Below are 18,856 nucleotides of genomic sequence, written 5' to 3' on the forward strand. Positions count from 1 at the left end.
AACAACATAGTTCGGCGGTTGTTGTCATCACCGATTTTAACATAGATGCTCCAGGTTTTGATTTCAATAAGCAAAAGCTCATTGATGTGTTTCTTTCATACGGTTATGAAAATGTCATTCAGGTGCCAACAATCGTAACAAATACATCCGGAACTCTACTGGATCTTTGTTTCACGAACTGTAACTCAACCGATATTGAATATTGTGTCTCATTAGCGGACCTGAGCGACCACTTGCGATCTTTATTTTTCTAACATACCCCGCACAACATGCATCAAGGACCTCGCACCAATCAATCAAGTACACAGTCAATATTGACGAAACAATTGAGTTGTTCCAAAGATTAACAGCAGAAACATACTTGGATCATGTTTACTATTCAGAAGACCCGGTCGTAGCATACAATTTATTAATTGAGGAAATTACTGACATTTACGAAAAAATCATTTCCAGTAAACGAAGTTGGGGAAAATAGCAAAGTTAGGAAGCCATGGATTGGTAGAGCACTTCAAGAAGAATTAAGGAACGTGATAGACACTTGGCTTTATTTATCAAAACTATAATTCTTGACTACCTGCCTCAATATAAGAAACTCAGAAACAAGTTGGGGCATGACATAAAGGAAACGCGTCAACATACTATGAAAACAAACTTGCAGGTATGACCAACAACCCAAAGAATATATGGCGAACCGGGAACTACCTCATGTCAAACGCTCATAAGAAGGAGCTCAAAGAATTGAGTATTGAAGGCACAATCTATACTGGAATGCATCATGTAACCACACGAAAAGAAGGGACAAAGAAGGAACACACAGGACAGGCGCGGAACTTCAACTGAGTTCAACTTCAACGGAACTTCAGTTGAAGTTCCGCGCCTGTCCTGTGTGTTCCTTCTTTGTCCCTTGTTTTTGTGCAGTTACATGATGCATTCCAATATCGACCACCAACTAGCCCGCCTATCCCTGTCAAAAATCTATACTGGAACCTCGCTAGCCAACACGTTTAATGATTACTCCCTCAATTGAGGAGCATATGATACAATAACCACGGATAGTTATAGACTGGATTCCAAATGATACATGAGACCTGCCATTGCAAGCTCAATATATGGGGCTGCACTACAGAAGCAGAAATCAGTTCGTTAAATAACAGTAGTGCTAACGGAATCAATACTTTAAAAGCCTAGGCCATAAAAGCAGTTGCGCACATTATTAATCATTCACTATCACATATATGCAATTCGATACTAAGTTTGGGTGTTTTCTCTGAGAAGCTCAAGATTGCAAACATAACAGTAATTCATAAGGCAGGCGATAGTGATGTCTTGAGCAATTATGGACCAATTTCTATCTTGCCAATGCTGTCGAATATAATAGAACAATTTATCAATCTACGCTTTCTAAGTTACTTTCAACAAAATAACATTAGAGTAGAGCAGCAGCATGGGTTTTAGAAAATAAGTCAACAGAAACAGTTATGTTGCATATTAAAGACAAAGTAATCGATAATATGAGCACAAATATTACACCGCAGGATTGTTTCTTGGTTTTAAAAAAAATGCATTTGACTCGATTCCATCTGTGGCTTCCTTCGAAGTCAATCCGGCTCGTTCAGAATACAAACACGGACAAAATCACCCATAATAACAGCGATTAATAACCGCAAGGTGAGCCAACAATGAAGCACTAGAAAACAAGGAGCAGCGTACAAACGCCGGCGTAAATTCTAACGAGACGGTAATTTGAGGGATCAAAAGCCCAGATTTTCTGTCTCCCACCCGCTCGTACTCGCGCCTGCGTACTAGCGTAGGGCGATCCAGACAGTGACCATCTCGTTCGTACTACATTGCCGTCCGCTAGTAAAATGTCCTCAAGCAATGATGAGCAATGTTAGGAAGCACCTCCCATTACCCTTAGCTTGCTAGCTCTTAAAGACCTATCAGCTTGGGAGGCACGTTGACAGGTGACAAGTTTGGTTTGGTGCCTGTAGTTATAGAAGAACCCACTACGAGGGATTGGCCATGGATCGGGTGGGAGTGGGTCGTAAAAGAATAAGTGCCTGAATAGGATTTTTTTACTGAAAATGAGATATTCATCATCATCATCATCAGCCTAGTTACGCCCACTGCAGGGCAAAAGCCTCTCCCATACTTCTCCAACTACCCCGGTCATGTACTAATTGTGGCCATGTTGTCCCTGAAAACGTCTTTATGTCATCCGCCCACCTAACTTTCTGCCGCCCCTGCTACGCTTCCCTTCCCTTGGAATCCAGTCTGTAACCCTTAATGACCATCGGTTATCTTCCCTCCTCATTACATGTCCGGCCCATGCCCATTTCTTTTTCTTGATTTCAACTAAGATGTCATTTACCCGCGTTTGTTGCCTCACCCAATCTGCTCTTTTCTTATCCTTGAACGTTACACCCATCATTCTTCTCTCCATAGCTGGTTGCGCCATCCTCAATTTCAGCAGAACCCTTTTCGTAAGCCTCCAGGTTTCTGCCCCATATGTGAGTACTGGTACCACACAGCTGTTATACACTTTCCTTTTGAGGGATAGTGGCAAACTGCTGTTCATGATTTGAGAATGCCTGCCAAACGCACCCCAGCCCATTCTTATTCTTCCCGTTACTTCAGTCTCATGATCCGGATCCGCGGTCACTACCTGCCCTAAGTAGATGTATTCCCTTAGCACTTCCAGTGCCTCGCTGCCTATCATAAACTGCTGTTTTCTTCCGAGACTGTTAAACATTACTTTAGTTTTCTGCAGATTAATTTTCAGACCCACCCTTCTGCTTTGCCTGTCCAGGTCAGTGAGCATGCATTGCAATTGGTCTCCTGAGTTACTAAGCAAGGCAATATCATAAGCGAATCACAAGTTGCTAAGGTATTCTCCATCAACTTTTATCCCCAATTCTTCCCACTCCAGGTCTCTGAATACCTCCTGTAAACATGCTGTGAATAGCATTGGAGAGATCGTATCTCCCTGTCTGACGACGTTCTTTATTGGGATTTTGTTGCTTTCATTGTGGAGGACTACGGTGGCTGTGGAGCCGCTATAGATATCCTCCAGTATTTTTACATATGGCTCATCTCCACCCTGATTCCGTAATGCCTCCATGACTGCTGAGGTTTAGACTAAACCAAACGCTTTCTCGCAATCAATGAAAGCTATATATAATGGCTGGTTATATTCTGCACATTTCTATGTCACTTGATTGATAGTGTGAATATGCTCTATTGTTGAGTAGCCTTTACGGAATCCTGCCTGGTCCTTTCGTTGACAGAAATCTAAGGTGTTCCTGATTCTATTTGCGATTACCTTAGTAAATACGTTGTAGGCAACGGACAGTAAGCTGATCGGTCTATAATTTTTCAAGTCTTTGGCGTCCCCTTTCTCATGGATTAGGATTATGTTAGCGTTCTTCCAAGATTCCGGTACGCTCGAGGTTATGAGGCATTGCGTATACAGGGTGGCCAGTTTCTCTAGAACAATCTGACCACCATCCTTCAACAAATCGGCTGTTACCTGATCCTCCCCAGCTGCCTTCCCCCTTTGCAAAGCTCCTAAGGCTTTCTTCACTTCTTCTGGCGTTACCTGTGGGATTTCGAATTCCTCTAGGCCATTCTCTATTCCGCTATCATCGTGGGTGCCACTGGTACTGTATAAATCTCTATAGAACTCCTCAGCCACTTGAACTATCTCACCCATGTTAGTAACGACATTGCCGGCTTTGTCTCTTAACGCACACATCTGATTCTTAGCTATTCCCAGTTTCTTCTTCACTGTTTTTAGGCTTCCTCCGTTCCTGAGAGCCTGTTCAATTCTATCCATATTATAGTTCCTGATGTCCGCTGTCTTACGCTTTTTGAATAGACAGTTTTAGCAGAACGTTTTTGACGGTCCGCTCCGCTCTCCCGTTCCCGCTCACAGTTAGCGGAGCGGCGGGCGAAGAATCAGTTTTAGCGGAGCGCCCGGCTGCGTCTGAAAGGCATGTATGGGCATGTGCTCGCCTGACGCGCCACCTTGCCGCAGAAGGTAAAACCGCTATAAACATAATACTCATGTTGTAAGAATTGCCGCAATAAAATAATATATTTGGAATTACCCAAATGTCTGAAGGCATTTCAGGCAATACATTGCATTTTCATTTTTTCTCTCTATATATAATCCTTACATTAACAAAGCCGTTACGCTGTGTAGTAGCCAAGGCAAGGTCTTTTGCTCTTTCAGTACACATGGTCCGCATAAACGTGCACAGAAGTGACAAGCGTGTTCATCTCTGTTCACCTCTGACACGTCCGCTGTTCTCCCAGAGTTTCGGTGTATCGCACTGCTAGAAAACTGCAAGACATGACAACACGGCCGAGCATCTTGCAAGACCCGGTGCTACTAAATCAACTTAATTGGAGGGACCTAGAGGACATTTTGCTGTGTGAAGTTTTTGGTAGCACACGGAGAGAGCCGCTTTCGGCCAACGGACTTTTGAACATGGATACCATGGACGCTGGTGTTTTCAGATCGTATTTCCGGTTTGAAAAAAACGACATATCAAGGCTTCATAATGCCTTAAGGATGCCAGCTGTCATCAAAACAGCTCAACGAGTGACTGTGCCAGGAGAGGAGAGTTTGTGTATTACGCTACGCCGGCTCTCGTACCCCAACAGGCTGTGCGATCTGGAGCACCTTTTTGGGAGGCATTATTCAGTTATATCATCAGTGACAAATATCGTTCTTTCGCACATCGAAAGCAACTTCAAACACCTTTTGAAGGACGTGAACAGTCACTCCTGGCTTGACATCCCTACCTTGGAGGAATTCTCACAGGTTGGTATCAGACATTTTGGTTCGTGCCCGTCATTATTTATTTATATTTTTTTCACACCTAAACTTTGCAGGCCGTGCATTCCAAAGGTGCACCCCTGGATAACTGTTGGGGCTTCATCGACGGCACCGCGAGGGCTATCTGCCGCCCGTCGACAAATCAGAAGATGTTTTTTTCCGGGCACAAGCGCACCCATGCTGTAAAGTACCAGTCGATCATGTGTCCAAACGGCATAATCTGCCAATTAAATGGACCGTACTTCGGCAGCCGACATGATGCAGGTGAGTTGATCCAACAGAGACGAGAGTTCCTATTCGCAAGTTGTTACTAGACGTGATCGACGCAGCCGTCATGTTCAGTTACGTGCTCATTGGCATAAATGCATTCACAATATGTAGATCAAGGACGGTACATTTTCAGTAAGCAGCAGTTAACGAAGGTTAGCAAAATAATACATGTGGTAAAGTACATAAGCAAGAACATCAACTTGTCGTGCAGCCTTGAAAAACCTTGTATTGCTCTTTCTGAAAAAGTGTCTGTAAAATATTTTTCTCGTGCCAGGAATGAGAATGCCCGGGATTACGTTGAGCTAAAATTCAACAGTTTTCAAGGCTCATACGTTTGTAACACATGTATTTCAAGAAGGTAATAATTATGCTAAGTAAGCAGACAAAAACAAGTACGTTTTCAAGAAATATCAAACTACTGTACGGCAACATTTTAAAATATAACTCTAAACTGTTTAGAAGGGAAGGGCACTTAAAGAAATAATTTTTCATAATTTGTAGCAACTTGTGGCAGGGCAATGTTATTTGATAAAGCAAATGTAGCTATACAATGAGTGTGTATGAATGTATGCGTGATAAAATGAGAAAATTGTAGCAATGCTGAATACTGAACGAACTTTAATTAGGGCTCTCATGAGAAAACCAGTTTATTTCCTAACGACTGAAGCAATTTGAAAATAAAAATTTTTATTAAGACCTGCGACAACTCCTGAGAACATTCTATGGTTAACTTTTTTATTTCAATCTTGCTTATCAGTAATTGTAAATTCAATGCAAATACATTTTACAGGGTGTGCAACTGTCACATTTGTGAGGAGTAATTAGTTTTGTTAAACAAAATTCTGAAAAGGTGCAAGCAGTGCAGGTTGTCTGCCGCGTTGCACACGCTGCAAGGTTCAAGGGTGCACTGCACCATGTCAGCACCTTGCCTTGCACCCCATGCAATCGAGGACCCAATTGCAAGCGGCACAGCTGTACTGCAGAGTATAGGGACCTATGTGCAGAGAAACTTGGCTGAGTAGGGATAGACCTGTAGGTTGGTTTACCTTGTGTACTTTGAGACGGCACAGATAATAACATGCAACATATAAAGCTAGGTGATGCAACTGATAAAACAGTCTACTATTGCCTATTTTGTCTTGGTTGCAGCGGTATTGGGAGATGGCATCATATTCTGAGTGCAAAAACCACTTTGTGATCTTGCAGGTATACTCCGAATAAGTAGGACCTATGAAAAACTAGAAAAACTTGTCCAGGGCCACAGCTATTGCATCTATGGTGATCCTGCATATCCCCTGAGGCCACTGTTGCTGAAGCCCTACAGCGCAACATCTTCTAGTGGGCACCAGTTGCTATTCAACAAGCAAATGAGCAAAGTGCGCCAAGCTGTTGAATGAGGTTTTGGCAAGATTGCTGGCTTATTTGCATTTGTTGACTTTCGAAAAAATCAAAAACTGTACCGCCAGAATTTGCCGCAAATGTACAAAGTAAGTGCTCTTCTGGCCAACTGCCACACCTGCCTCTATGGCTCACAGGTGTCCACCTACTTTGGTCTTGAGCCACCAGCCTTGGAAATGTACCTGAATTTGCGGTGAAATCACCTAGCCGAAAGGTGAGATTAAGGGGTACGTGCTCGAATTCTGACTGACGTGCCCAGTCAAAATGCTATGCTAGCAGCGTCGACTGCCGAGGATCTGAGGATTACCTATATTCAGGCACCAGTTATATTCAGACTGGGATACATAGCGCAACAAAATATGACACAGAGACAAGCAGAACTGTATGGTGATGTAACTGATGTACACAGGACGAGCGCTGAGCGCTCGTCCTGTGTTCTGCTTGTCTCTGTGTCATATTTTGTTGCGCTATGTATCCCAGTCTGAATATAACTGGTGCCTGAATATAATCCCCAGATCCTCGGCATTCGACGCTGCTAGCAGACCATTTTGACTGGGCACGTCAGTCAGAATTCGAGCATGTACCCCATCATCTCACCGCTCGTCCTGTGTTCCGCTTGTCTCTGTGTCATATTTTCTTGCGCTATGTATCCCAGTCTGAATGTATCCCACCAACACACCCAAACTTCTTCCCCACCAGTTATATGTCCAGCTGTGGTGCAGAAGGGCTGCCGATTGGTCAAGTTGGAGTTCCATGGTAACAATAAAATTCAAACAGTGCTAGACGACAGGACCAGAAAGAGGAGGAGACAAACACAGCGCTGAACTTACAACTGATTTATTTGAAGTAAGAAGTCAACATTTATACATACAAAACCGGGCACGCATGTGCCCGGTCATACATCGATGATCAGATACAAACTCCGGACAGCCAACATACGCACGCGTTGTACCTGCCTTGCAATCTACCCTTTATGCAGCAATGCCATTTCTTTCGCTGACAAGGTTAAAGATGTTTTGCTAACGCAACTATTAGATTTTCTGATGATATGGAATGCTTCAGTGACTTCTCTGGTAGCCTTGTCACTATGAAAAAATAACAATTGTGTATCGTCAAACAAAGGTACGCATTTACAAATACTGCAATGCTTTGCCAGGTTAGTGTCTTTTTTGTCCAATGAATTGGCATGCTCCATTAGTCTAATATTGATGCAACGGCCTGTCTGGCATATGTAAGTTTGACCACAAGATAAAGGAATTGGGTAGACAGCGCCCTTCTTGCAACTGATGTACTTATTGACATGATTTACCTTGCATGCAGCATACCATTTAAAGCCTTCCTGCTTCCTCTGGAATGCTGCCCCTAATTTACCCAGCTTCATCGGAGCAGAAAAAACTACCCTCACACCATACTTGGCCCCTACCCTCTTAAAACGATGTGACAACGCGTGCTCATAAGGCAGACAACTTTTTTCCCCACATTTTCTTTGGGCTGTTACGAACATTTCAGCGTTTTTATAATCTTATTAGCACCAGCCACAATTACAGAATCTGGAAAACCGGCCTCTCTGCATCTCTGGCCTTGGACCATCAGGCTACTGGACATTTGATGAGTACACAATTTTTTGACAGCCATACCAATACATCCTGTTACAATTCCGAATTTAACAAGCTTAGAGTGACAAGACGCGTAGTTTACAAGAGGTTTTTCACTCCTGGGAGCGTATCGCCAGCATACATGGTTAGACAAAAAGGTCAAATTCAGATCTAAGAACTGCAGGTCGTTGCTGTGTGGGATCTCATGTGTGAAGCTCAGTCCAGACCCATGCTTAGTTAGAAAAAACATTGATTAAGTCATGTACACATTCAGCACCCTTAGACCCAACTAAAATTAGGAAGTCGTTCACGCATCGAACAATTCGAATATACCTTCCATTTAAGTCCTTCTCTACTTTCCTGTCAACATAACTTAGAAAAATGATGCTAAGTATTGGGGCAATTTTGGCACCAATACACACCCTCGACTTTTGCTTGAATACTTTGTCTTCCCACATTACATGGGTATTCTCTAAATGAAAGGATAAACGTTCCATGAAAGACCCACTCGAACTGCCAAAATTATTTTGGAATGTGCACTCATCGTGCCCAGTTTTGTACGCATAAATGTTGACTTCTTCAAATAAATCAGCTGCAAGTTCAGCGCCGTGTTTGCCTCCTCTTTCTGGTCCTGTCGTCTAGCGCTGTTTGAATTTTATTGTTACCAGCTGTGGTGCCCAGCCAGCATGAAGTTAATTTGCCTGATAGGCGTGTAACTGAGCCGACTGGTTCTATGTAGGCACCTTCACGACAAATGACTGATGTGTGTAGTCCCTATGCTTTCTCCAAAACACCTAATGCTCATGTCTTTGAGCCTTCGTGCTCACATGCATCATCATTATCATCAGCCTGGTTACGCCCACTGCAGAGCAAAGGCCTCTCCCATACTTCTCCAACAACCCCGGTCATGTACTAATTGTGGCCATGCCGTGCCTGCAAACTTCTTTATCTCATCCGCCCACCTAACTTTCTGCCGCCCCCTGCTACCCTTCCCTTGGGATCCAGTCCGTAACCCTTAATGACCATCGGTTATCTTCCCTCCTCATTACATGTCCTGCCCATGCCCATTTCTCTTTCTTGATTTCAACTAAGATGTCATTAACTCGCGTTTGTTCCCTCACCCAATCTGCTCTTTTCTTATCCCTTAACGTTACACCTATCATTCTTCTTTCCATAGCTCGTTGCGTCGTCCTCAATTTGAGTAGAACCCTTTTCGTAAGCCTCCAGGTTTCTGCCCCGTAGGCGAGTACTGGTAAGACACAGCTATTATATACTTTTCTCTTGAGGGATAATGGCAACCTGCTGTTCATGATCTGAGAATGCGTGCCAAATGCTCCCCAGCCCATTCTTGTTCTTCTGATTATTTCCTTCTCATGATCCGGATCCGCCGTCACTACCTGCCCTAAGTAGATGTATTCCCTTACGACTTCCAGTGCCTCGCTGCCTATTGTAAATTGCTGTCCTCTACCGAGACTGTTAAGCATTACTTTAGTTTTCTGCAGATTAGTTTTTGCTCACATGCAGTTCTTCACAAATCTGGGTTCCCAGCCGTGTCTAAGGAGCGCGTCGATGAATCTTCGGATTCTTTTGAATCTTGTTCGCTGCCCCGAGTCGCCTGACAGGCGCTTCAGTGAGCTAGAAAGCTCAAATTTCAAGTCTTTACCTCCGCCCCCTGTTTTGCCTGGTGGGTGCTTAGCTGAACAGCAAAGCTCAAAAGTAACTTCGGAGGCATTGCTGGCACCTATAACGGGACTTACATGGCACTCAAGAAGGCGGCACCAGAAACCACACCACTTTTATGATAATGTTTCATGTGTTCATAGTTCCTGTTATTCCTTTGCATTTCTATGTTACATACCTGGACAGGTGTGCAGATATTTTTGGGGGCTGCTGTGCAGTTCATTGCGTTCTTAGTATTTTCATGTTTGTTCTATTACAGTGCGACTATGGACATAAGTTTGCACTTTCTTGTCTTTATCTCCTTCGCAGTACAGTTGCAACATAATTTTCTCGTTTTGCGTGTTTGTATTTGCATTGAAAAAAAAATGAGTGCTCTATTTTGTCACATTTCTTTTTGTTCTGCAAGGGGGGAGAGTTGGGAGTTACTTTGGCATTGTATAATGTACACCATTAACGAATGTATAGTGATGTTCCTTCCCCTGTCTTACTTTCAAAAAAGAGGGAGATGGTGTTTTTTCGGGGCTTCGGTTTCAGAACTGAAACCCCAATATAAGACTATGCTTTGCTATAAAAAAGCTTACTGCTTTTGTTGTTCATTGCTCAACCATGTAAAAAATGAATGTATGTCACTAGAACGTGTTTCCTCGAAAAATTTGTGCTTGTTGGTGTATGATAGAATTGCAAAAAAAATGGTTAAAGGAACAAAAAAGGGATTTTAAACATCAGCTTTATGCACGAAAATGTTTCAAGGGTTCGTTTTCCACAGATTTTTAGTTTGTCCCCTCCAAACTTTTGTTCTTGTCTTCTTGTGTGCACCTTTTCTTTTTCTACCTTGTGCAGCACTAGTGCAGTCAGAGAAGGACTTTGGCAAATGCTTTGCGAGATAATTTTTTAATTGTGCGAAGGCCACATTCCAATCCAACTTGTGTCATCTGTAAACAAAAAGGGGTTCTCTAATGCGGACTCAGCTAGCTAACCGCGCACTTGGCTAAAACACTAGCTCAGGCCGACAGTGGCCCGCGAATATGCCACTGTGGGCCAGAAAACGCGACGCAAAGCAAGGCTCACGCGTAGACTCGTCCCAAGCGGCTCCCACGCAACAAGGGCACCTCGCGAACTTGGGGGAGCAAGCAGACACACAACCTTTCTCTTTGAAATGCAACTTTACTCTCTCCGACACAGGCTACTGTACACCGCCAGGGTCGTAAAACGCGGGACTCGAGGCGGAGGGAGATGCCTGCGGTCAGCGAAGGGGGGTCGAACCAGGGGTGGCGGCGAGGCTGCAGGCATGCAGCCCGCCGTTTGTGGGACTGTCTCCTCTATGTCTTCCAGGCACCTCGATTTCTTAGAAAAACAGGGTCTTGTAGTGAAGGCGCGGTGTTCGTTGCTTACACTCGACCATCCTGCACGATCTCGTCCCGAGAGAGTCTCGTCATTCTCACTCGCTTCCGCACTCGCTGTTCGACGCCAATTTAAACTGTTTCATCTGGCTTACATGGGCGCTCGTGACATGGTCTGGCCGCGTCGACACCTTCGATATTCGTAGGTTCGAGATGCGATATGTGTCTGCAGGCAGCACCTCTGTAACAATGTGCGGGCCTCTGTGTTTAGGTTGCGTGTTCGTAGGCTGTCCTGTGTCCTTAACTGTTTGTGGCCACGGAGGCGGCGGTAGTCGATCACCCTCTTGTATGCGCAATCCTTTCTTCTGTGCGAGAAGAACAGGGCTGCTGTACTGGAAACTACTGTCACGGATTAATCCACATGATTTCAGCTCATCAGTAATGTGCTTCAGTACCCGCCTTTCATAGTAAGAGCTGCGGTATGGTGGCTGGAAAACCGGCTTGCTTCCAGGGAGTTCCACGATTTTCATTTCAGCAATGCCGGTGCACCCCAGTTCTTCGATTTGCACTGCACAACAATTATTATGCTTGTTAAGCAACACGCAGGGCTGTGTTTTCTCTTCTCCATAGACGATCGAGCCAACATTACTGTCACTTTGGCTTATTAATTGCAGCGCATGGGCCTCCTCATTGGCAGTCAGTAAAACTTGCTCTGGCATGTTGCAAGGAGCGGGTGTACACTTGAGTTTATTACCTTGCTTCATGGGCAACTTGACGTCGCTGTAGTTCGCAACCGGGTCACTGAAAACATCAGGTTCATCAAGGGAAGGCGTTCCCGACACAGACAGAACCGTCCGAGGGGCAGCCTCAACGCTTTCGCGACCCTTGACGACCTCTCTCAGTCTTTCCAATTCTGCAACAAGACCTGCCAGCTCTTGTGCTTCCCTTTGGTTTAGCAAATGGGCACACCCACCACTACGGACCAGAAGCAAATCGGGCAAGTCAATCACATCCGTACCAATGAAGACGTCCGGTCCAACAAAGGCGTCGTCACTGACTATGTAAAAGTGGACGGCGGGAAGATCAACATCATCGACGTGCACCCTTAAGTCCAGTTCGCCGAGGGATGACCGCTGTCCACCCACACCGCGTATGGCCGCTCCGGGAGGTACCGTAAGCTCCCTGTTCGGCTGCACGGATGGCGTCAGCTTGATCAAGCTCACATCGGCACCCGTATCGAGAAGAGCGGCATCCATTTGCCGTCAATGCAAACGCTTTTGTACAAGCTCTTTGAAGGCATGGTGCGTACAATATTGGTCACGTTCTCTGAGCGGCCCTGATTCGGACAAAATTTCGCGCTGTGCCCATCGTAATTGCACCTCGTGCAGTGAAGTGGCCGCCGTGGCTCAGAACACTGACGCGACAGGTGGCCTGTTTTTTAGCAGTTGTAACAACATACTCCGTCCGCGTGTCGCACTCCTCGCACGGTACTGCTGCGTACAGCATCGTCTACTTCTATTGACGAAGGAAATGGCTGGTGGCCACTGCTCGGTCGGCTTCGGCTGCTGAATCTTTGTGCTGATGGGAATTGCTTTTCGCGGCTTTCTGTAAAATTTTCATATGCTTTGATAGCTTGAAGCAACTCGTCCACACTTCTGTAGCTTCTGTACCGCAGCGCGAAACTCAATTCAGTCGACCAGAGACATCTGACAATCTCAGTAATTGTGTCCGGCAGACTTAGCTTGACCCTGGTGCACATTCGTTGCTTTTCTCTGACGTACTTCGTCACCTCCTCATCACGACTTTGAACTCGTTCGGCCATTCTCCTCCATAAGTCCGGCAAGCTTTCTTCAGTCACGAAAGCTGATTTAAATGCAGTTTCGAACTCTTGCCACGACTGATGCCTTGTTGCTGACGAGATTAGCCAATCCTTAGCGGGGCCCTGCAGCTTGAGGTGAATTGCAGTTAGGCGTTGTTGTTCAGACCAGTTAGCTAAGTCCGCAACGTGCGAAAATGTTTCCAGCCAATCTTCAGCACTGATTTGGGCGCTGTCCCCGTTAAAGCTTGCGATGGCGGTAGAGGGGTCCGGACTCACATGAACAGTTGTCTCTGTCGAGGGCGGATTCATCCTCTCCATCATGCGGGCCATTGCAGAGAAGGCCTCGGTGAGCTGTCCCAAGATCGCGTTGCTCGGGCCTGAATCCGGCTGGAACAACAGTGTTGAGGAAGCAGGAGTAGAGCAGCCAAGCTCCCGAATTTCCTTCTGCAGTCGCGAAAGCTGGGCGACTTTTTCTTGGAGCTGGTCTGGTGCGTTGCGATCATTGCGTTGCCTGCTGTCTCGTTGGAGCTCGGTGGCGCTTGTCACCTCCTCAGCAGCGCGCGACTGGGCAGCAAGACGTGTGTTGTACGGATGTTCGCCTTCCTGGCTCATCTTGACAGGCTTGTTGGGATTATCCCACTTCTGAATGTAAACAAAAAGGGGTTCTCTAATGCGGACTCAGCTAGCTAACCGCGCACTTGGCTAAAACACTAGCTCAGGCCGACAGTGGCCCGCGAATATGCCACTGTGGGCCAGAAAACGTGACGCAAAGCAAGGCTCCCGCGTAGACTCACCCCAAGCGGCTCCCACGCAACAAGGGCACCTCGCGAACTTGGAGGAGCAAGCAGACATACAACCTTTCTCTTTGAAATGCAACTTTACTCTCTCCGCCACAGGCTACTGTACACCGCCAGGGTCGTAAAACGCGAAACTCGAGGCGGAGGGAGATGCCTGCGGTCAGCGAAGGGGGGTCGAACCAGTGGTGGCGGCGAGGCTGCAGGCATGCAGCCCGCCGCTTGTGGGACTGTCTCCTCTATGTCTTCCAGGCACCTCGATTTCTTAGAAAAACAGGGTCTTGTAGTGAAGGCGCAGTGTTCGTTGCTTACACATCATATCTAGTGTGCCTGTACTGCCATTGTTGAAGTGACTGAGTGTCGCTAGAGCAAACACGTCTAAGCAAATAATAAGAAGTGATACTTTTGTAAGAAATCCAGTATCGAACTTGGCGGCATGCCTTAAAGAGCCCCTAAACCCATGTTACCTCAAAAATTTGTTGTTCAACAGTGTATCAACAACAGCAAAGTGTATTGCTGCTGTGTTCATCAAAAATTTTTGGCACAGTATCCTGTGTACAATGTGCACTTGAAATGTTAAGAGTGGTCTAAGGGCCTTTTAAGAAACATTACAGTTTGAGTAGTGCACTGTATGACAATGAATGTGTACTGGGTTGCTGTGTAGAAGTCTCCACACTTTGTTCACAAGGAAGCAAAAATAAAAGTGAATTATATGACCCAAAGGTCACAGCACATGGACTCTGTGTACTCTGTATTGTAGAACAATTTATTGTGCTCAAAGCTAAACAAACTTTCATCACAGGTTCGGGCGATTTTCTTTATTGACACGTCTCTCGAGGTTTTCCAGCCGTTCCAAAAGCTGCTCTCTTTCTTCAGCTCGGCACTGCACTTCATACCTGTAAAGGTGTGAATTTTTGAAGGATGAATAGGTTGCATTTTTCAAACAGGCTGATGGCGCTCACGCATAGATGCCTTGCCAGACAGTGTTGCTAATTGAGCTATTAGGTCCATTCGATTCGCCTGCACCTTTCCGAACCAGTTCACGGCAGTTTACGAACAACACAACACTCGGACAGCAAAGACTTGTTGCAGGCCTTATGTTTTGGCTAACTAATGTGCAGAGTGCATAAGTTTGACGGTCTGCTGTTATGATCGGCTTTTCAGGGTAAATACACACCACATTCGCATAGTTGCATCAGACGCAAGTAAGCAGGGCTCTAACAGTACTTGCACCTCTGTCCTGCACTACTGTGACCCACTTGTACACCTTCACCAAGTTGGCATCAACATTAGAGGGTGCAGGAAAATGTTGAACCAATCCTGCAACATTGCTGTACAGCTCAAGTGAATGTTAGGATGCAGCACCTCGTAACTAGTTCAGGTGGTGCAGGCGAATCAAACGGACCTACTGACAGTGCTTCGAAATGCTTGAATATCTGTAAACATAGTTTTTAGTATTCAAGTTGTTAATGAGCACACAAAAAAATCAGTTTCTTGCTCCACATAAATCAGCTTCACTGAGAATTGACTGCTCCACACCGTAGCTGCGCAGTGACGCGAGGCAGCCCTTGTGCCAATATTTGAGTGGAAGAGATCAACGCTTCAACGTGCACAAGCTGTCCTGCACTGTGTACATGTGTGGCCTGGTCTTCATGGCCGAGTTTCAATGCTCTACATTGCGTGCGCATATTGCTACACATCTTAGAATTAGGTTGTCTGGCAAACATGCTCCCTGCTGTCATATTCCACGTATCCTAATATATACATTCCTGTGTGTCAGGATATGCAAAATGGGCTTGTGCAGGAGTATGCCCACTCTAGAACATGACAGTGCACCACCACCGAAAGGTTGCATTCCCATGCTCAGGAAAATGAGGTACTGTAGTTGTACATACCGTACACAATGAGAAGAATATGGGTATCCAAAGCGATAGACATTTTTTTGGCCACATCTGTACATAGAAACATACAATGAATGAAGACAGAAGTCATGGTGTCATCATCATCATCAGCCTATTTCATGTCCACTGCAGGACAAAGACTTCTCCCTGCGATCTCCAATTACCTCTGTCCTGCGCCAACAGATTCCAAATTGCACCCGCAAAGCTCCTAATTTTGTCGCACCATCTAGTTTTCTGCCGCTTCCAATGCGCTTCCCTTCTCTTGGTACCCATTCTGTCACCCTAATGGTCCAACGGTTATCTAATCTTCGCATTACATGACCTGCCAAGCGCCATTTTTTTTCTCTTAATGTCAAATGGAATATCGTCTACACCCATTTGCTCTCTTATCCAAACCGCTCTTTCTGTCGGTTAAAGTTATGCTTAGCATTCTTCGTTCCATCGCTCTCTGCGCAGTCCTTAACTTGTTCTCAAGTTACTTTGTCAGTCCCCAAGTCTCTGCCCCATATGTCAGCACCGGTAAAATTCACTGATTGCATACCTTTCTTTTCAATGATAACGGTAAGCTTTCAGTCAGGAGCTCATGATGTCTACCCAATGTGATCCAGCCCATTTTTGTTCTGCGAACTTATTTCTCATGGTCAGGGTTCCCTGTGATTAGTTGACCTAGGTAAATGTATGCCTTCACGGACTCTAGAGGCTGACTGGCAATCTTGAACTCTTGCTCCCTTGCCCGGTTATACTCATCATTATCTTTGTCTTCTGCTTATTAATCTTCGGCCCCATTCTTACACTCTCTCTGTTAAGGCCCCCAATAATTTGTTGTAACTCGTCTGCATTGTTGCTGGATAGAACAATGCATTCGACAAACCGAAGGTTGCAGAGATATTTGCCGTCGATCCTTACTCCCAAGCCTTCCCAGTTTAATGGCTTGAATACTTCTTCCAAGCACGCAGTGAATAGCCTTGGAGATATTGTGTCTCCTTGTCTGACTCTTTTCTTTATAATCAACGGGACTGACTGATGGAATAGCACAGTGTGGTATGAAGGTTATGAACAGGGATAAGTGCCTCAGAAAGGCTGGCCAACGTTTCGATAGGTGGACCCATCTCCATCAAAGGCGGCCTCGTCATCCTCGGCGTGTTAGTTTTAAACTGTTAGTAGAGGGACATCACAAGCGGTTGTTGTCGGTGGTGGGTGGTTGTAAAGGGAGACTTCAAATCGAATGAGCGTTGTCACTTGACATCTGTAAACGTGGTTTCTAAGATGAGCGGACTAGAGTGAGAGAGTCGGAAGGCAGGGAGAAAAAAAAAAGAAAAACAAAACCGACACCAAGAGGGAAATGGAGCAAGAAAGGCATGGGAGGGCGTTGGGGAAGCAAGAGGTTAGGGAGATTCAGGGTGTCGTTGGCTGCATGTTTTTGTGGCACCAGCCAGCCAGCCACCACCTACTACAACCGCACGTGACGTCACTCTAGTAACCCTTCAAAACTAACACGCCGAGGATGACGAGGCCATTTTTGACGAAGATAGGTCTACTTAACGAAACGTTGGCCAGTCTCTCTGGGGCACTTATCCCTGTTCATAACCTTTACACCACAATGTTTTTTATTGGTATCTTCTCACTTTTCTTGTGTCGAATTAAGGTGGCTGTGGACTCTCTGTAGATAATTTGCATGGTATTTATGTAAGCCGTCTGTACTCCTTGATTATGCAATGCCTCTATGACTACTGGTATTTCTACTGAATCAAATGCTTTTTTGTAATCTATGAAAGCCATATAGAGGGGCTTATTGCACTCTGCAGATTTCTCGATAACATGATTAATGACATGGATGTTATCCATTGTAGAGAATCCCTTCCTTAAGCCCGCCTGTTCCCTTGGTTGACTAAAGTCCAATGTTGCCCTTATTCTGTTGGAGATTATTTTGGTACTGGGAGTAAGCTAATGGGCCTATAATTTTTCAGATCTTTAACCTTTCCCTTTTTGTGGATTAATATAATGTTTGCATATTTCCAGTTTTCTGGGACACTTGCAGTAGATAAACATTTCATATAGAGAGCCACCAGTTTTTCAAGCATTATGTCTCCTGCATCTTTCATTAAGTAGAGTGTTATTTCATCTTCTCCTGCCGCTTTTCCCCGTTTCGTCTCGTAAGGGTCTTGTGACCTCATCTCTAGTCATAGCGTAATGGGCACCAAAAGGAATGCAGAGAGGGAGATGGATAACCTAGGTTATTCATCACTACTCCAGATGAAGATACCTGTGCAATATATACCACATGTACCTGTGCTTTTCTTCTTCGAAAGCGAGCTTCCGTTCGTCATACTCCAGCCTACGCTGTGCCAGGGCCAGTTCTTCTTTGCGGACAGAAAACTCGTGCTCCTCCCGTCTGGCCAGGAGCTCCAATCCAAGTTCTTGTAATGCTCGGATTCCTGTGGAGGCGGCCAAAGAAAACTGAAAACTGTTGCTGAGGTTCTAAGCAGTATGCAGATGGGCAAAACTATACGGATGCCTCATATTAACTCTTTAACCCCTAATCCCAGGCTGTGCTCGTCATGGGAGGTTGTATCAATATCGCTAATGACAAGTCAAACTCGTTCAGCTCGATGTTGTGCTGCTCCCACTGCCCAAGACGAGTTACAATCGGCATTGAAGGAAAGCTGCCCTTAAGAGCAGTTTCTTTTTTTTGTTAATTATAACGACAAATAAATCAAGTAACACATTTTCAGAGTGAGCATATTTAACAACCTTTTCATTTCTTTAGCGATGCATTTACCTATGCAGCGACTGGCAACTTCATTTAGCGCCGCTGACTTGCCCAGACAACAACATTCTGTCATGTGAACACCAACAAAACAATGTATATGCAAAAATAAGCTTTGGAACACGTTTTTCAAGTTCACTTGTGGTAGCTCTTTTAAAACGGCAAGCCAACGGGAACCTCATTGATGGCTATTGCTCTCCTGTGCCATATGTCGCAGAAAGCAGTTCATGTTGGCCAGTCTTCTATCTCGTGTGGAGGTCTGTTCATGTACCTCTCATATTCTTCCACTGTGGGCAGAACAATCATCCAATGAGAAACAAGTTTCTTCAAAGATGTGAGAAAACTGACCATGCACCGCAGTAGTCGGAAGTCTTTCACAGGTACCTGAACATCTCTCAAGGCTCTATAGGATTTTTTCGTAGGCAGTGGCTTGACAAGCTTCTCTTAAA

General features: G+C 45.2%; 1 protein-coding gene and 1 pseudogene across 4 annotated transcripts in view; one reads left to right on the plus strand and one right to left on the minus strand.

Moving 5' to 3' along the window:
- The window catches only part of LOC139052528 (uncharacterized), a 330,782-nt gene that overhangs the window by 286,942 nt on the left and 24,984 nt on the right, over window positions 1–18,856 (minus strand). The window lies entirely within an intron of this gene.
- LOC139052510 (uncharacterized) lies at window positions 4,355–6,708 on the plus strand (annotated as a pseudogene).

The sequence above is a fragment of the Dermacentor albipictus genome, unplaced genomic scaffold (genome assembly GCF_038994185.2).
Source record: "Dermacentor albipictus isolate Rhodes 1998 colony unplaced genomic scaffold, USDA_Dalb.pri_finalv2 scaffold_26, whole genome shotgun sequence".
NCBI lineage: Eukaryota > Metazoa > Arthropoda > Arachnida > Ixodida > Ixodidae > Dermacentor > Dermacentor albipictus.